This window comes from Crocodylus siamensis, chromosome 4, assembly GCF_052110815.1.
Source record: "Crocodylus siamensis isolate JL-2025a chromosome 4, ASM5211081v1, whole genome shotgun sequence".
Taxonomy (NCBI): Eukaryota; Metazoa; Chordata; order Crocodylia; family Crocodylidae; genus Crocodylus; species Crocodylus siamensis.
Window position 1 is genome coordinate 174169629 of NC_143398.1, and position 19939 is coordinate 174189567.

Consider the following 19939-nt stretch of genomic DNA (forward strand, 5'->3'; position numbering starts at 1 on the left):
GGGGTCAGTGTGCCAGCCCAGAGTTGCTCTGCTCCTGATCAACGTGGTGCAGTCACAGGTTCATATAAATGCTGTGCCTGAGAGCAATAAACTCCAGCACAAACCGCACCAGAGTTTATTCAGGCATACTAATTTCATATGTAGATGCAGCCACCAAGCATCAAATAAGTCTTTCCAGGGGCAGTCTCAAAATGAGCGCTGCAGTGCCGACTAGCCCCTCACTGTAGCACCCCCATTCCCTCGCCAGCTCTACACATACATTGCTGTGCACTAAATAACTGCACTGCAGGTTAATACTTGTGTTGGGCAGTACTATCCTACAGTGGAGTTAATTAGTTTACTATGGCCTAATAGTGCTGTATGTGGTGCTTTACTGCAGAGTTAATCAGTCAATTCTTCAGTAAAGCACATGTGTAGATGTACCTGGTGTTATAAGCATGAGTTTATTAATAAATATTCACATACTTAACGTTAGGAAAGATCTTAAGCCCTTACAGATTCTGGACCTAAATATTTTCTTGTAGCATCTCTAACCCCAGCATGGCAGCATTTCTTCTTGAGAAGCTGAAGAAGAAATTGATCAGAAAAGGGCAACACATAACAGTAAAAGTGACTGTTCAGGGGTTGGTAACCTTTCAGTGACAGTGGATGGCATTAACACAACTTGGTCTGAAGGCAGTTCACTGCTAGAGATGCAGCTGCTACCATAGCTTCTCCTGCTGCTCATGTTGCTGCCAGTTTTCTCTCATTGCCAGCCAAAATTTCCCCACCCCCTGCTCCCCTGCAAAATTGCCACCAGTTTCTACTTTATGGGCCAGATAAAAATCACTTGGCAATGTAGGTCCAGCTTGTGGGCCAGAGGTTGCCAACCCCGGTCCCGTTTATATTCATTCTCCAATACAGGATCTAAATAAAAACCATTAATGATAAAAAAAACCAACTAAAAACACTTCAGGGCTCGTTATCAGAATGATTATAACAGAGACTTAAAATATGTATTATTTCAAATCTTACAATGTCTCTTTAAGCTGTTTTGAAAAAGCCTGAGACATGTCTAACTACATACGAAAAAAATTCTGAAATCAGATGAGGTAATGCACAGGAGGCTTTTCATCTGGCCTTAGTATTTCATGTCTAAGTGTCAGTATTAATTAAAAATACTGTAAACAATAAGTATTAAACAATAAGTAAAAAGCCAGAATCTTGTGTGTTGTGACGCTCAGTGTATCCTTCAGTCATTTCTACCCTCGTCAGTAACAAGAACAAAGCATCGGAGTTGTTACAGGAGTGTAATTGACAGAGACCTGGATTGAAACGTTTAACTAAATGACTTAATATGTAGAGCATAATTTTAAAGCCACTCAGGGTATTATCACAGAAATCATAGAAATTAAGGGCTGGAAGGGACCTTGAAAGATCATCGAGTCCAACCCCCCTGCTCTGGATAGGAATACTGCTGAGATCATAGATTCACAGATGCTAGGGTCAGAAGGGACTTCAACAGATCATTGAGGCTGGACAGACACCTTGCTGGGATCATTTGGTCATTTTTAGCAGAGGGGGTATAGCTCAGTGGTAGAGCATTTGACTGCAGATCAAGAGGTTCCCCAGCCCAAGTCTGGGTGCCCCCTTATTTTTCTTCATAGTAAGGGTGGCCAAAATTTGGAATGGGCTTCCAAAGGAGGTACCCTGGGAGTCTTTAAGAGAAGGCTGGATAGGCATCTGGCTGGGGCACTCTTTCCTACCTAGGGGCACCCAGACTTGAACTGGGGAAACCTCTTGATCTGCATTCAAATGCTCTAGCACTGAGCTATACCCCCTCTGCTAGAAATGATCAAATGATCCCAGCAAGGTGTCTGTCCAGCCTCCTCTTGAAGACTTCCAAGGTTGGGCACTGCACCACCTCCTTGGGAAGTCTATTCCAGATTCTGGTCACCCTTACCATAAAGAAGTTGTTCCTTACATCCAACCTGAAACCATCCTCTAACAGTTTATGGCCATTGCTTCTTGGCCTCCCCTGGAGTGCCCCAATGAACAGCTTTTCTGCCAGCTTCTGATATTCACCCCTTGCATACTTATAGCTGGCCATTAAGTCCCCCTTGGTCTTCTCTTCTCCGGGCTGAATGGTCCCAGATCCCATAGTCTTTTCTCATAAGGTTTGTCCTCCAGGCCCGTAATCAAAGAGTGACCAACCATACATAAAGGAACTATGAGGTACTTGGACAGGGACGCTTCAGGAGGGAGAGAAGTGGGCTGGGGAAAGGAGTCTCAGAGTTGGAGAGGATGGCCCAAAAAGGAGGATACGAGGATACGATTTAAGCATGGGAGGGTATTCCCTAGCTAAACTATAGGGGAACTAGGCTCCTGGTACCCTGTTGTAAGGTGTTGAGTACTACAGTCCCTTGCAGACCTGTAGGATGCCACCTGCCACTCAACGAAGATGTTATTGCTTCTAATTGATGATCTACATGCCTGCCACTACTTGATGTTAATGGAGTTGGTTCATTACCTGCACATGTAGTCCAATTAGTAGTCTCACCGTTGTCCCGCAGGGTCCTGCGTTCCTGAGGGCTCCGCCACCCCTACACCCTCGCCTGTTCCACTGGGGTCTGACCAGCCATTTGGTCCTGCCACATGTCCTTGGTGCCAGGCAAACGACCAACGAAAGACCCAAAAAAAGAAAGCAAGAAAACAAAGAAGGCTCTCCTGGCCCATGTCACTGTTCCTGCTGTTTGCAGACAATATCTAAACCAAAATTGACCTTTGTGAGGTCAGTCCCTCCTTGGTGGCTCTCTCTCTCTCTCAAAGACTCTTCTGGAGGCTGCCACCACTTCTTTTAGCACCTTGAGTCCATCTATAACCCCATCTTATTGGCATGTGCCACTGTTACATGTATTACAGTACCATGAAAGTCTGTAGTGCCCCTCTATTATGGTTATTACAGTAACACTCTATCTGCCAGCTCCACCAGCTCCCCTGCATAAACAAACAGTTCTGCGCCCCTGCAGAGTCAGTAGGCTTGGCTCTCAGTCCCCGCTGTGGGTTTTACTCTCTGCAAGGGTCTCCTACCAGCACTCCATGTTGCCTTCAGAGTTTCCTGCAGCATGTGCCAACTTGCTCCTCCTCCTCCTCCTCCTCTTTCCAGTTCTGCACTCCTCCTACTTCCCTGTCCCAGGCTCATCTTTATACCAGCGTGGGAGTTCTCTGCCCCTCCCCTCCCGAAACACCTGGGTAAGGGAGATTTCTGCCGGACTCCTTGGGGCTGCAGACCTGGGGCCGCTGGGCCTTTGTTTAGCCCATGTGCTTTGGAGCCCAGTGGCTCCTTCTCTCTCACACATAAGGAACCAGGGAGGAGGACTATCCAAATTCCCAGCAAAGTGACAGATAAGGTGTCTTGTGGTTTTCTTTCGTGTTCTTTCTTTTTGTTTTCCCAGGTGAAGGGGTTGAGAGGCAGGACGGGTTTAGGTATACAGAATAAATGGAGCAAAACCTGTAGGGCATCACGTGGTGATGTGATCCTGAGGGCAGGAGTTTGCTCTAGACAGGGGTAGGTTCCATGGTCAGGACCTCTGAACATAGAAAACCCATGAAGGGGTCAGCAAAGCAGGCTCCAGGGCTGATATGCCGGACGAGAAGAAACCCAAGAGGCACCATAGCTACAGGAGAGAGGGGACGTGGCCAAGAATACAGAGGGATCCATCGAGGTGGTGCGTGGTTGGGGTGTAGGGGTGGCGGAGCCCCATGAGTGACCGTCGGGCAGACCGTGTGTTGCAGAGGGACCCCGAATAGTTGACCCCCACACTGGAACATTCAAAGTCGTGGCAGGAGAGATAGAGGAAGACTACCCCTGGAGTGAACAGCTACTCGGCCAGTTACAGGAGCCTGTAAGATGGACATCACCCATTACTCGGACCAAGGCTGCATGTGACCAAGTGTTTGAAACTTGCTGGTCACACTCCTGCTCACAACATATTGGCTAATGCATCTCAGAATGCTATTAGTTCTGTTGACTACAGAGTTGCACTGATGGCTCATGTTCCTGCTGTGATCAACCATAACCCCAAGGTCCCTTTCAGCCATCATGCTAGCCAGGATATTTCCTCCTAACCTATATTCATGTTATAGTTACTTCTTTCCAGGTGAAGCACTCTGCATTTATCCTTATTGAACTGTATCCAGTTATGCTCCACTCACCTTTCTAGCTCATCTAGGTCCACTTGGATCCACATCCTAATCACTTTTTCCCATAACTCAGTGTCCTCCACAGACTTGGCCAGCGTGCTTTCCACATCCTCATCTAAATTGTTGATAAAGACATTGAACAGCATGGGGCCAAGATCTAAACCCTGTGGGACACCACTGGTCACCTCCCACGAAGACAATACAGACCTGTCCACTAACACTTTCTGGGTTCAACCCCTTAACCAGTTCCCAACCCACCTTCTACCAGCCCACAATTCCCCAGTTTTGTTATAAGAACATCATGGGAGACCATATTGAAGGCCTTTTAAAATCCAGGTATATGATATCAACCATGTCTCCCACATCTAAGCGATTTATTACTTGATAATAGAAGAAGATGAGGTTGATCAGACACGACCTGCCCACAACAAAACCATGTTGGCTATCCTTCAGCATTATGCCTTCTGACAGTCTCTCACAAATGGACTTCTTGATAATTTTTTTCCAAAATTTTACCCGGTATCAAGATCAAACTGATTGGCTTATAGTTTCCCAGACCCTCCCTCCTCCCCTTCTTAAAGATTAGCACCACACTGGCACTTTTCCAGTCTTCTGGAACCTCTCCCAACCACCACAAGTCCGGTCTGTTATCAGCTGTCCCTTCCCATTTTTCAAGGGCCCCATATTCCCCTTGGTTTTCCTCCTGCTCCCTATAAATCAGGGGTGGGCAATTATTTTGGGCGGGGGACCTTGACAGATGCCCCACCCTCTGGTCACCATTTTGGGACCAGTGTCCCAGGACTAGCACCGGTGGGGCCCAGAGTGGGGCTGCACCAGCTGGGAGAGGGGGGAGCTGGGCTGGTTCCATACAGCCCCTGCCAGCTGGGACCTGATGCTCCTGCCACCCTGCTCTGGGCCCCACCAGCACCGGCCCTGGAACACCACTGCAGGCCCTGTGCTCCTGCTGGCTCTCCATCCACTCACATCCAGTGCCCACCAGCCCTGTGGTACAGGTCGGGGGCAGCATGCAGCCCTGACCCCCTGCTTGCCAGCACAAAAGAAGCTGGTGCTGAGTGTGGGGAAAAGTGGCCCCTTGCCTGCCCCATGGATGATGCTCCCTGCTGCAAGCACTCACAGCCCATGTGGGGCTGTCTGGAGCAGACGCAGGCAGCCTCATGCAGGCTGCAGGCGGCTCTAGTGTGGGGCACTGGCCATGGGGCGGGCAAGGGGCTGTTTTTCCCCACACTCAGCACCAGCTTGTAACCCGGCCCCACTGCCAGCCTGGCCATGAGGCCAGATTACACGGTGGTGCTGAGCATGGGCAGGAGAAAGCAGCCCCTCCCCACCCCGTGCCCAGCACCTGCAGTGCAGGGCACCGGCCATGGGGTGGGTGAGGGGGCGCTTTTCTCCATGCAGGGACAGAGCCCAGGGAAAAGGTGAGCGCAAGGGGGAAGCAGCCCCTCCCCCACCACATGCCCAGTGCCCTGTGCTGTGAGCGCTCGCAGCCTGTGTGGGGCTGTCTGGAGTGGGCACAGGCAGCCCCACACAGGCTGCAAGCAACTGCAGCATGGGGCACCGGGAGTGGGTGAAAAGGGGCTGCTTCCCTGCCCCATGCTCCTTCCCTGCCCCCCGGGGTCCCTCCGATCACTTACCTGAGCTTTCCGCACCGGGGCAGCCACATGCTCCCAGCCCAGAAACCCTGGCTGGGGCTTCCAGCTGGGGGGGTGGGGCCAGGTAAGCCCCACTGTTGTTGGAGCCCACTGGGCTTCCCTTGGGTCCTACTGCCCTTGGTTCCTGTCATTTTTGACAGGAACCAAGGGCAGAGACATTAATTTTCTACATTTTTTTAGGTGCCCTGCAGGCCAGACAGAATGGCCTCGCGGGCTGGATCCAGACCTCAATTACCCTGACATCTGCTGGGAAGAGCACTCGGCCAGATCTGACTAGTCATGTAGGTTTTTGACCTGCGTGAAAGTTATAAATGGACAGTACTTTGACACAGTTCAGCAATAATAAACTTTATGATACCTGTTATTAGAAAATGAAGGATTAAGGTACCAAATTCCCTGTTACGGATTTGCAAAATACAACTCGTACCAAACTTCTTGGGCCACACTTATTCCTGCAGAGTCTCCATAGTTTATATAGAACTAAATCAGGAACTCATATAAGTTATGGTATTTGTGCTGAGTCTTTGCAGGTTTCTATGAGTCGCACTATACCTTTTTTATTATTATTTTTAAGGTCTGGTAATCAGATACAGAAAATCATCATTTTTTATGCCCAAGTTAGTAAAATGAACAGGAAATTTTATATGCATAAGCTGTCCCCAGGACAATCTTAAAATTATAAACTTGTGGTTCTCGTTGTATGCCACAAAACAAATTTCATTACTGGTGAATTATGTCAAAGTACTGTTTGTTTATAACTTCCACATACCAATGCATTCAAGACACACTTTTCATTATTCGAACACTTTAGGCTTGAAATTTATTTAAATATAAATTACTAATATTAAAAAAGAGTCTGCATTGTTCTCAATGCCTTAAGCACAGTGGTTTTTTATAGCTGTATAAGGATGCTACAGTATCCATCAGGGGAAAATGACTGTACATATTTGAAACCTGCGTAGTAGCTTTATGTTTGTTGGAACTAGTTCTGGTATTGCACCATTTTCTTCCAAAATGGCTTTGTAAAGCAGTAATGTGATGTGCTGCTCTGGCCCGTGGTGCCCCTATTCACATCTCTTCTGATATACGCTATTTCTGTTCTAACTGGGAGCAATTAGAATGAGGTTTTCACACTTAATGACTCCTGCAGTCAAAGGACAGATGTGCCTGAGTAGACACACCTTGTTCACAGCCCATAAATCACAAGCTTGATCTGGTCTGGGCTGGGAAAGGTCTGCAGAGTACTGTACTAATTTGGAAGGTGTAATTACATCTCTCACACAGGGACACTGGCAAAAAATGGAAATTTTAGATTTATTCTATTCCATATTAGCATAATTAGTTCAATTCACATGGGCTTTTTCAGATTGAGGTATACAATTGCCAGAGAGCTGCTCCATCAGCCAGAATGGTTATCACCTTGAGGGATATGACCACTTCCTTTCCCTGTCACCTGCCATGCACTATGTTCCTACATGGAAGATGAGAAAAAGGGGATATCACACAGGTTCATCTATACTTGCAATTAATGTGCAGAAAGCCCTTCCCACCCCAGCTCCCAGCACTTGTTAAAAAAAAAAGCCCCGACTCCTTGGGTGTTGCTAGGCAGGGGGGTGATCCCTGCTGCCCCCACCGCCCCACACTGCAAGGGTGGTTCTGCATGAGCCCCAGGACCTCCCCCCTCACTCCCCCAGCTCCCCCATGGGTGCCCAGCCTGGGCCAGCTCTGGCTCTTCAAGAAAAAAAAAAGAGAAACCCCACACTCACTAGTCAGGGGGCTAGCAGGGGTCCCTCCATGGTCTTCTCCCTGCTCCCCCAGCCTCCCTCCCCTGCCCCTAGTACTTACCAGCTCAGAGTTGGCTGCAGCTCCCTGCTGCAGCCACTGGAGGTTGCCCAAATCATCAAAGCTCTCTGAATCTTTTCCGAAGATTCGGAGAGCTTCGAATCGATTTGGACCTTTAAATTGATCCCCTGATTTGATTTGGATTCAGAGATTTAGCCACTGAATTGAGTTGAATCACCACCCGAAGCTTCACACAGCCCTACTGTCTAACCCCTGCTCTGATCTTAGAGCTGGGGCTGGGACATTGTCAGCTGTCCTGAGCAGCTGCCTGCGATGGGGCCAGCTCCAATCTCAGAGCTGGGGCCTGGGAGCTGGAGACATTGTTGCAGTCCCCTCTCTGATTGGCCAATTGAGCTGCTCCTGAATAGAACTCAACTGAATTAAATGGAGAAGTGTGGCATAAAACTAGCACCATGAGTGTACAATATATGGTTGTGAAGTGTAGAAAGAAAAAAAATCTATGCAACTCTGTATGGAAATGACTAGAAATGAGTGTTCTAGTCTACACCTTTCTGCAGGGAGGCAATCTCAATGAGCCTGGAGGTAACTGTAAAATCTCACAAAGAACAAAAGAAATGTTTCACCTGTCATCATTTGTAAGTTACCAGCGGCAATGAAAAGTATAAATACAGTAACTCACAGCAGTAGCAATAGCTTTCTTTGAACACACAATCCCTTTAGCCTCACGGTTATACCACAAGGTATGTTGAACTTGATGGATGCTGCTAGCACTAAACATTCCAGAGGGAACACCTTTTTATCCTCCTTTCTTCCAGACCTTTACCAACCATACTCATATGTAACAAATCTCAGATGCCACTCAGTAACACATGACAATTTTACTAGGTAGCAAACTTTATTTTAAATTTAGATTTATGTCATTTTTGGCAAACATCCTCATTTTGCTGTGCTGCAACAACTGCAGGAAACAATCATTTCTGTCAAGCTTTGTCTTAAGTAATATGGTTTAAAGAGAGCATATTTTCATGTGATAGCTGTAGCATTAATGGAAAAAGCCAGATAGTGCTGGCCCAGTGTCTTATTGCTTCTGTTTATCTGTTTGCTTAGGTGGCTAGATCTGGACAGACAGTTGCATGCAATGCTATTCTTTGAAAAAAAGCTTATTTTGAGACGACTAATAAAAATCTAGTTTCTTCCTTAGTTTCTCCGACTAATTTAAGTGCAGTTACTGTGCATCCAATACATCCATATGAACAAAAACCTTATAGCATGTCAAAACACTAAATGACTTGAGTTAGAGCAACAGTACAAATTATGATGGTTTTGAGAGAGAATTTGGAGGAAGATGCTGTTTTTGAACTCTATATCATAGCTGACCATAATAACACTTTACCATGGGGGCCAGCAATGAACTGATACTGGGACAAACTCTGCTTATGTTAGCACCCATTTGCCTGAAAGCCTTCTGGACATCTTGGTATAGCAGGTGGCAGAAATGCTGGCTCTCAGAATGACAGAGTTCTTGAAGAGTTAACATTATATTATACAAAAAACAAAACTTTAATAGGCACGTATGCCATATATCATAAATCAGATGGAGCAAAAAACTGCTGTTTTTTGTCTCTCACCCATATTGCCACTGCCCTTGCTGCTTTGTTTTCCTATACTTCTGATGAATTCTGCATTCTAATATAACCTCAAACCGAGGTATGATGTTTCTTGTGCCTCTAGCTATATCATATTTCTTCCCCACCTGCGTCAGTGACACACTTTTTGCAAAATTTAAAAGTATAATCAAGATAAGGAGTATATTGTTCCACTTAGGGGATGACATTTAGCCAGGAACTTTTTGAAATCCTGTTCCCATGGATTCTTCTAATTAGACTGACTTAATCACAGATTTCCTTGTGGCTGCTTCAGGGCTGATGGTGAAAGATTGACTGTTCTTCCAGCTTCCTTCTGCCTCACTGCGTCCACTACCTTCTGAACTTTATTTACTTGAGGAAAGGATGGATATACTAAAGAATGGGATTCTTACATTAGATTTTGTTCTGCCATTGATCTGTTAACCAGTTCTAATTCCTTTCTTCTCATGGGCAAATTGCATAGATATTCAGGGCCAGTTTTTCCAAGATGTTTTGCAGGAAGCAAGATTTTTTTAGGATTTTTTTACTGGACCAACTACACAGTTGGGCTAGAAATAGACAAGCTTTTTATAACAGGAAGCCTGGGGCTCCTGTTATTTTAAAAGGAAAAAACAATAGTAGACAGCTTTTGGAGGGACAAACATAGGCTTCAGCTAAGAGTACCTATTGCTATTGCTGTGTTGGTAGCACAGCAAGAGAACAGAGTGCTCTTGCAAGATACCTTACCAGAGGTAGCCAGAGCAGTACCAGCATATAAACCAGGACTTGAGCCAGGGCAGTCAGTCTGGCCCTGCAAGTCACAGGGGAAAGTGTTCTGTAGCAAGCTGGCTGTGGCAGAGCTACTGCCTGGGGATCCTGCTATGCCTGCTAACAACACATAAGGAACTGGGGACTTGCAGAGAGCTGGGACCCAGGATGAGTAGAGATTTTGTTAACAGCCAGTGTGCTGAGTTATAGCCAGTAGGCTTGCTCTTTTGTTATACTGGTAATTTGAGTGTGACTAGAAAAGAGTGATAGGAGGTCCCAGTGGTTCCCAAGGGGCATGTGGCTGTCTGGAGCCCTGCCAAAGGGCAGGGGCTTGATTACAATATGAGACAGAGAATAGGCCAGCAACCTCACTGCCCAGTAGCAACAGGGCTAGAGAGCCCACAGGCCAGTTGTAGGGGAGGTTTGGAGGCCATGATTAGCCCATGTATCAGGGTCCAAGACGAATCTGTGAGCAAAGAGATTGTGGCTTTCTGAAACAGGTGGGCAGTCTCCCTTTCCAAGTTTTATTAACAAGATCACGTTGTGGCTGGTGACAGCAGGATCAGGTCACTGCCAGGGCCCTGGTGTGCTGGCCCTATTAGACTTTTTGAATACAAGACATTCTTCAAGTCTGAGGAATACAAACTGGTACAGCATAGTAAAAACAGTTAAAAGAGGGGGGAGAGAGAAATTTTCAGAGAAAGCAAACAAACAATTAGAAGAAAGGTTGATTTCTGGGAGATTAAGACCTATCAAAAGGAAGGAGTATCATTATCACCTTTCACCTATAGGAATAGTTCAGGAATCAAGCAGGATATAATGTGCCATAAAACCAGCATTAGTGTTAAATCCTTCATTATATCTAAGATGTCTAGCATTTGTAGCTTTCATTGACTTTCACTAATGCTACAGGTGCTGTAGGTTGCACCTTATGCTGTTTTATTTTGAATAATAATTAAAACATTTAATAGCACTGATAGTGGGAGGTTCTTTGAAATCACTATATATTTGTATTCTACAAAGTTTACTAGAAAATATTGTTTTTCATTTAAAAAAAACAACAACCCAAGAACCCAAAAATCTCTATACAATCAGTTGTGTCAAACGTTTTGCTGGAAAAAATCAGAATTTTAACTAAATTTAATCTTTTTCACACAAACAAATAATTTTAGCTAAGAAGCTATTTTGTATTTGAAAAACATTTCAATGCAAGCATACCAACAAGGTCTAATAAATGACAAATGGTCAGTAAAATGGGTATGAACATTTCAATTATTGAGAAATTGCCTAAGAAAACAATAATGAGGGGAATTAAGGAAGGAAGCATGTAAATGCAGGAACACAGGATTACTTCCTGTAGAGTCTGCTGACCAGCCATAAAGCCAGATCTAGATCTAATAAAGGGAAATGACAAAATATATAATAACCAGAAGTGAAGATGGATAGAATCTAGGCTCTGTCAATCAGAATGCAGCCAATTTATTAGCTAATGTTCTTCAAAGCTGCTACTGCTATGGGAGACAAGAAAAATTACATGTATGCAGTAAACTTAGATTTTTAAAAAGTTGGTCCTTAGGTCAAGCAAGAAGATAAACTGAGGAGTTATTCAATACTATTCACTAAGTTTCCTAAAGTTATAGTACTTTTCTTGAACTGTCATTGATAAGCACGAGTCAAATTTCACCCAATGATGTCTGCACTGCGGCAGTGGACAAATTAAATGAAACCTTAGATCTGATATCTAGGTCCAAATTCTGATATCTAGCTCTAGCTATCTGGAGTTAATTTCATATTCATTTAAATATAATTCAGGATAGTATGTGAGTGCATGAATATTTCCATTGGCTTCATTATGATCCGCATGTTTAGGTGCTGTATAGTATTAGGTGTGTGCTGGGTAGAAGTTGAACAAAAGAACACACTTCATGTTAACACTGGAATTCCAGACTGAAAATTGTTTTGGATTTATTATGTGAAATCATGGCCCCATTGAAGTCAGTGGCAAAAAACCCACACATTTTAATGGGGTCAGGACTAAGCTATTATTTGTCTCTGGGCTGTTCCAGAGGGGACTTGAATTGGTATCTTTGAAGCATAGAAACGCCAGATTGGAAAGAGTCTCATGATCATCCAATGTAGGGGGGGGAACCTGTTTTGGTAGGTGTACCACAAATTAAGGCCTGTCTCTCAGAGTGCCATTCCAATCCCCTTCCCTGATCTATTGGTCTGTTTTCTGATCTCCACCTTGTGCTCCGTGCCCAAACTTCTATTCTGCTTTCTGCGTCCTGCCCCATCTGCTACAGTGCTGCCTGGTCCCTCCCTGATCTGCTGTGTGCCATGCAGACTGCCCACACCACTTGTGGCATGTGTACTGCAGGTTGGTCACCCCATATCAAGTCCGCCCAACCACCTGAACTGAGGCAGGATCAGATACACCTAGGCTATTCCCAACAGAGAATGTTTGTCTAATCTGCTCTTAAAGAGCTCCAATGAAAGAGATTCCACAGTCTTCCAAACCTCTCCCTGTTACCAGGTATAGAGCACTTATCCAAAGCTGCAATATCTAGAACCCTGAAATGAAACTGAGATTAAAGCCCTCTCTGTCATCTCATCATGAGGGGATAAGAATAGGTTGAAGGCTTCAGGTGGATGCTTGGGACAATGAAGGAGAAAAAAGGAAAGGGGGTTCAGCTCAAAAATTTAAAATGAGGAATCTAAAGGGAGATCCTGGGACTCAAACCCCTGAAAGCACCCACTTCTCCTTGAAGGTGTCTATGGAATTATATTTGGCAAATCCATGTTCCTGGATTTAAATTGTCAAACAGTTAAAATCCACTGTCGTCATCTTGCTTTACTTATGGCAGGTTAAGATACTATGCCTTGTGGTTGTGACACAGGTTTGCTACCATCGTTTTAGTAATCAGACAAGGATTTGTTTGGGATGGGTTGGATAGGGATGATCCAACCGCTGGCAGGAGATGGATTAGACAACCTCCAAAGGTCATGACCAACCTCTCTTCCAGATCTACTTTTCTGTGATTCTGCGACTGTCTTCTAAGTATTTGCAAATTGATTATTTAATAATTTTAACAATAATTTGGACAATTTAATAATCTATCCAGGGATCAAAGATAAGCTGGTTGGTATTTTTTGGGCACTCCTTTTTCCCTTCTTTGAAGATACAGATTACATTGGCCTTTCTTTCCTTTGGGACCAACCCCATCCACCATCCTTTTTAAAAGATGATCACTAATGCTTTAGAAAACTTTGTTTTTTTAGCACTCTGGGATGAATTGCATGAGGCCCTGCCAACCTGAACCTCTTACTTAACTTGTTCTTCCTGTACTCTGGACTACTTTTCTATCTTCTTGTTAAAATTGAGTTTGTGAAGCTAAATTGTGACCAGATTTTTTTGCCCTTTCTCCTTTCTCATAACAGGTTTACACTTTTCCAGGTTTTCCTCTTAGACCTTATGCAACAAGGAAAGGTTCCATTAATACTTTGTGGCCCCATGCTAATTAAAACTTGATTGTGCTATTCCTTTATACTTATCCATAGTTAATTGCACACTTGATGATGAGTTTGAGTGATGCGTTTAAATAATGCATGAGTATTATCTGAAGGGTTGTAAAATGAAAACCATGGTAAGATAAGAAAGGGAAATGATACTAATGAATTTAGTGCGAAGGTGGGCAGAATCCACAGGCCGCATCCAGCTGGCACTGAACTCCATTTCCCAGCAGCCCCAGCCCACCCTGGCTGGAGCTGGTTTCCATGGAGACCCCAGCAACAGCTGCACTGGGGCTGGAGTTTCGGTGGAGACTGGCCCCAGCAGCACTGCCAGGCAGCAGTGATGCCAGCCTTTTCCTGGTGGGAGGGCTGTGCTGTGGGTGGGAACAGGGCAGATTCAGCTGCAGCCACCTGTGAGTGGTGGGCAGTGGCAGTGGTGTTGCTGGGAGCGGTGGCTATGGGGGGCTGCAGAGAATTTTGGGGTGGATATAGCCCTCCCTAAACCCTCCCCTAGCACCACTCTTGTTGGCAGGGTGTACGTCAGGGTGGGGAGCTGCTCCAGGGTCAGGCTCAGATCTTGAAGCAGAGACAGCAAGATCCAAAGCTAGGGCAGAGCCACCATCTGCAGCCTGCATGCTCTGGGCAGGGGCATACAGGCCATGGACTGTGGCTCTGCCACTGCCTGCACACCCCTGCTGAGAGCATGCAGGCTGCAGTTCGCAGCTCTGCCCTGGCTCTGGATGATGCTGTCACTGGTGCAAGGTCCCAGCCTGACTGCAGAGCAGCTTCATGCCCTGCCATGCAACCTACCAGCCACTGCTGGGGCTGGTCTCCATGGAAACCCCGGCCTTGTGCTATGACAGTGCTGCTACTGCTGGGGTTTCTGTGGAAACCAGTCCCAGCCACTCAGGCCAGGGCTGCTGGGAAATGGGGTCCGGCCATGGGCTAGATTCACCATTTTGCCCACCCTTGGTTTATTGTATACCTACTTTTACTTGTGAATGGAGAATTGAAGAGCTTGAAGAAAAGCAAGGAATAGGATTAAAACAAATGACACTTCAAAGTGTGAAACTGTGGCTAATCTCTTAAATAAAAAAGAATAAAGTCTTGTTGTGATTAGGAGCAATGGTTTAAATTAATTTCAGAGCTGCCATTATGAAATGCCCAAATCCTGCAAAGGTTTAAATGCGAGCTTGCTTCCTGCATTGTGAAGGCTTCGGTGTTTCATGTGCCACCAGACTTCTTATCAGCATGCTGTGGTAGATCATGATCCCTATTTCTTCACTGGAAACATGGTTCCATTCTGCAGTACAGAATCAAATCATGTTTCAGATCTCTGATGCATTCCTGATGCCACCTAGTTTTCTGGGATCTGAATGCATACAGAATCCAACCATGTAAAATGGTGGAAGTCCTAGTCATAAGGAACAGTCTAGACCTCACTGATATTTTATGGTTAGATTGTACAAATTAGTACTAAAGGAATTCATTTCCAGTTTAAGCAATGCATATATATGTTGCTGGAGATCTGGCCATTCTAGGTCTTCATGTCAAATCTAGTAGGCTCGTTTTCTCTTTTTCCTCTTGATGCAAAAAGCGGTTCATTTCTTTTGGAGGCTCGCAAATAATTCTCAGACACACACTATTAGCAGCACAAAAGGTGTATTTGCAAATAGGGTCAGAGCAGAGACAGAAAATCTCAAATTGCTCCGCCCCCGAGGAAACCCGCAGCAAGCACTATATGCTCTCCCTCCTGGGCACGTGTGCAGAAACAGGAACTCTTACAACTCATTTCCGGTTCATACAAACATACATGTGATTACGTCACTTCATCCGTCGTATGTATATTATAATTAACTATTTAAGTATGCGGGGCGGATAGGCATATATGCATCAGCTAATTATGCATGCTCAGAAAGCTCTCTAGGTTACTAAGGGTTGAAATCCCCCCCCCTTTCAAGGACACAGTCAGTTGAATTCCAGCTTCTGTAATCTGCATGAGAAAGTCAGGGGGAGTGTGTCGGGGTAGAGAGTAATTTAGCATTAGAAAAGCTAGCAATGGCCAAGGGGGAGAAAGAAAGGGAGTGATTCTTAGCACAAAAGGTCCTTGGTAGTGTTTCTCCTTATCAGGTATGAGATGCAAACTGTGCAGTTCTAACAACACTCTATTTATTATGCATTCCTAATAATATTTCTAACACTCTGAAAACACTTACATGGACTGAGTTGCAGCTGCAATGGGTTCATTTCAAAAGGGTTTCAAAACCAAAAAGCCAGTAAAATGTCCTTTCTTGAGCTTATCCCATTTCGATCCAGTTATTGCTCATCTTTATGCCAGGGAAACCCAGATCCATATAAGTAGAAATTTTTTTGAACATTCAATCGGTCTTCAGTAAAAAAAAGGAAATTGGCATTGAAAAATGCTAAAAATATATTATTTCAAGCAAAATGTATCCAATATTTACATCAAAAAATACATTACTTCTGTAAAGAGAGTTTGTAGTCTCTCTATATGGCTGTCAACAGTTTTGTTGTACATGCTGATGATCTGCAATAGTAGATGAGATACAGAAAGTTGCTCACATTGCTAATATTTTCTCTGCCCCCCTTCTTAATTATCTTTATGCATATGCATCATTCTGAGAAATCTGTACAAGTTTATATAAGCAGCAGGAACAGCAAACTGACAAAAGATCCTTTTGTCTAGCATAATTATATAAAAAAAGGAAATGTGTCCCTAACCCAAACTACAGTTACGTGCTTCAGCTACATGCATGTGTGTTTTCAAAACAAACCAAAGAAAAGTGAATCACGCTGGAATAGCTTCACAGACACATGCTGTTATATCCCAGAATAGCAGAGCTTGTCACAGAAAAATCTACTGCTGACAGGTAGAGAAGGGAATTGTTTTTTTACTTGCATGAATCACAAGTTCTTTTTTTATTACTTCTTTAGATGCTAGTGTCTATTTTTCCATTCACTGTCTGTGCACTAAGGAATGAGGTGTGTTTTTGCAATAAGTCTCTTACACACAGTTCCAGTAAATTTGTCTGTTTACTGCTATGTCTCTCAATCACAAAATGAAAGAGTAGGCTAATGGTTACACTGCTTGATTGGGACCTTGGAGATTCAGATTAATTTCTTGACTGAGATGCATACCATACAGACTCTGTGCATGGCTGTTGACACTCCCTCCAGGTTCAAGTTAATTCATAGTCCCCCAGCATCCCAAGATGCTTTGCACCTCCTCCACAAACCCTTCCTTGCAGGGTGGGCAGGCTTGCCTTAGCCCAAGCTGTCTGCTCCAGCTGAGCAGAGAGGTGTGCCCTAGCACCCCCCAGCTTCTGGCCTGGGCCACTGCAGGCACGTGGCTGCATTTCTGGAATCAAGAGTGAATGTGTATTCACTTGCTTATTGGTTTGCTCTACACAGCTTAGACTAACCTGCAAAGAATGAATCAATTCAGCCTCAGGCTTTTTTGACTGTCTGTACTTAGCCTTGATGTAGCCTTTGCTTCAGTTTCCCATCTATAAAAGGGGGACTGTATATCCCTACTTCAGATATGTCCTGTGAAAATAAAATCCTTTTCTGATTATGATGTGTTTTGATACTACGGTGTCAAAGACCATATAAGAAGCCAGCTAGATGATTTATTTAAATCTGGGGCAAATTATAGTGTTGGCATGAGGTGGCTGGCACCAACCAGAGCCAAACATATACCCTGGTTATCTCTAACTTTTCTGAGTGGAGAATGTGTGCTGACAGTTTTACTGGGAGAGGCAGAAGAGATAAGTTGCAGAAACTCTTTGGTTCTGTTCCCTCTGTTTCAACACACATTGAGAAACCTCCCTTCTATGAGATCAATAAATAAGTACTCCCTTAGCATTTTGGGCTTAGCAGGGTTACCATATATCTAGGTCCAAAAAAGAGGACAGTTGCGGGGGGACAGAGTGGGGTGTGGGGAAATATGATGGTGGGGCGGCAGTGCCCCTGCCCATTATGTTGCTCCTCACTGACAAGCCACAGTGCCTACTATCCTCCTATCCCTGCTGCTGCCCCTCATTCCTGACCCACTGACCTCAGCCCTGCTAGTGAACCTCACTTCCAAAAAGCAATACCCTGCCCCCCACCCTCTGTGCTGTTGCCCCTTACTCCCAAACTGAAGCCCCCTGGCTCTGCCATTGCCCTGCACGCCCAACCCACAGTCACCCATTTCCACCCTGTGCCCCTCAGTCCTGATCTGCAGCCCCCACCCCCTCCCAGTTCTTCCAGTGCTCCTCACTTCTAACCTGCACCCACTTTTGTCCCAATCCTGCTGGTGCCCCGCACTCTGGGCCCGCAGCCTCCTACACCCCCAGCCTTGCCGGTGCCCTTCACTCCTGACCCTCTGTGCTCCCTGCTGCCTTGGATCACCCACTCCCTGCTCCCACTTGCAGAGCAAAGCAAAATCACAACCTCAGCTCCCAGTCATGTACGCACCATGTTAGGTATTCTGGGAAATGCAGTTCTATGTAGCAGCGGCCATATTGAAAATGGACCGGGGGAGGAAATCCTGGACATTTTGCTTACATTTAAAAAACCCACCCGGATGCAACATAGGGGGCCAAAAAAGAGGGCATGTCCAGGAAAAAACGGACGTATGGTAACCCTAGGCTTAGGCCCAGGAGGTAGCAGAACAGTACACAAGTGCTCAGAGCCATTGCTTCAACTAAGTACATTAATTTCTGGAAAAGGACGATTTGACCCTTCCTACACCATTAACTATCCCCTGTAGGTTTTTTCAGCTGGATTTTGCTAACACATGGGCAGGAGTTCCTGTTGCCAAAATCACAGGACATTGCTAAGCTTTTTATTTTCATATCTTTACATGCAAATAATGTTTATGAAAGCTTCTATCTTAATCTTACTGAAGTCCTCTGTTAGGACACAGAACAGATATTTCACAGCGACATTGTGAGCTTCCCATCCAAAATACCATTCCCACCAGTGTGAGGGTAATTTAGCTATTGAGCTTGTTCAGTCATGGTCTCTCTGATGAAACTATTAATTATACTGCCAATTGAAGTACCTTTCATAACATGGATGTTGGTTGTAGCTGTCTTGGTCTGAGGACAAAGGCAGACAAAGTTCTTTGGGTAAATCTGATATCTTTTGTAAGACCAACTGAAATAGTTGGAAAAATTCTTCTTTGCAAGCTTTTGGGTACAAGCACCAGTGTTTGTACCCAGAAGCTTGCAAAGAAGAATTTTTCTGACTATTTTTATGGCATGGAAATTCATCCTGTATAAAACTGGCAGATTCCACTAACTCATTTTACTTAGGTAAACTGATTTGCTGTTCATTTGAGCTAAACTTGGACATGATAAACCAGGACTAACTTTCCTGATCTAAGTTGTCTTTTCAGCTTCCTCTCATGTCCTGACATTCCATTTTGGAGGATAACTAAAAGGTGATGTACAATTTTTGAAGACTGTAACAGTGCATCTTTCAGTGTACAGTACAGTCAATTCAAAGATATGCAAAAGCTTAAGATGATTATCTTGAGTTTGCTCTATTTTGCTGTTACTTAAGGGGAATGTGTGCATAAAAAGTAGTTCCAATATACAGACTAACTGCACAGAAAATCCCTTATTTAAAATATCTTTATGGTATCTCAGATCGGGTTACCATATTTCCAGTTCCAAAAAAGAGGACACCGGTTGGGGAACACCTCACTCCCCACCCACAGCCCTGCCAGTGTCCCTCATTCCCAACCTGCAGCTCCTCATCCTTGCTGCTGCCCCTCACTCCTGACTCACAGTACCTCACCCCACCTAGGTTATGCTGGTGCCTCTCAGTCCCAACCTGCAGCCCCCCAATCCCTGCGAGTGACCCACACTCCTGACCTGCAGACCCCTGGCCTTACTGCTGCCCCTAACTCCAGACCCACAGCCCCCTGCCCCTGGGCCATGCTGGTACCCCGACTCCCAACCTGCAGCCCCCTGGCCCTGCCAGTGCCCCTCAGTCTCAACCTGCAGCCCTCTGCTCCCCCCAACCCTGCCAGAGGAGGCCCCCAGCTGCCCCCATCCCAACCGGTTCAGAGTGTGGGTCCATGTGGGTGGCAGCAGAGTGAGTCCAGCCCCAGCACGGGTAGAAGGGAAGAGGGGATGCCTGTGGCACCAAGTAGCCTGGCCCTGCCTCACCAGGCAGTGTCTCTTAGCTGGCCCAGCCCCGCGAGCACTGGCACCGGCCTCAGTGCTGCCATGCGAGCCACAGAGCTCCCCACTGCCCTCAAAGGGTTCCCCCATCCTCTTCCCCTGCTGGAGGGGCATGTGCCTGCCCCCCACCCCATCTGCCCACTGGCAGCCCCCCACAGCTCCACACACACTGCTGCCACACATA

At 45.5% G+C, this 19939-nt stretch overlaps 1 non-coding gene across 1 annotated transcript; it reads left to right on the forward strand.

The window, feature by feature from the left end:
- Positions 1-1558: 1558 nt before the first annotated feature.
- Positions 1559-1631, forward strand: TRNAC-GCA (transfer RNA cysteine (anticodon GCA)). The gene has a single exon. It is a non-coding gene; the product is annotated as a tRNA-Cys (tRNA).
- Positions 1632-19939: the final 18308 nt, after the last annotated feature.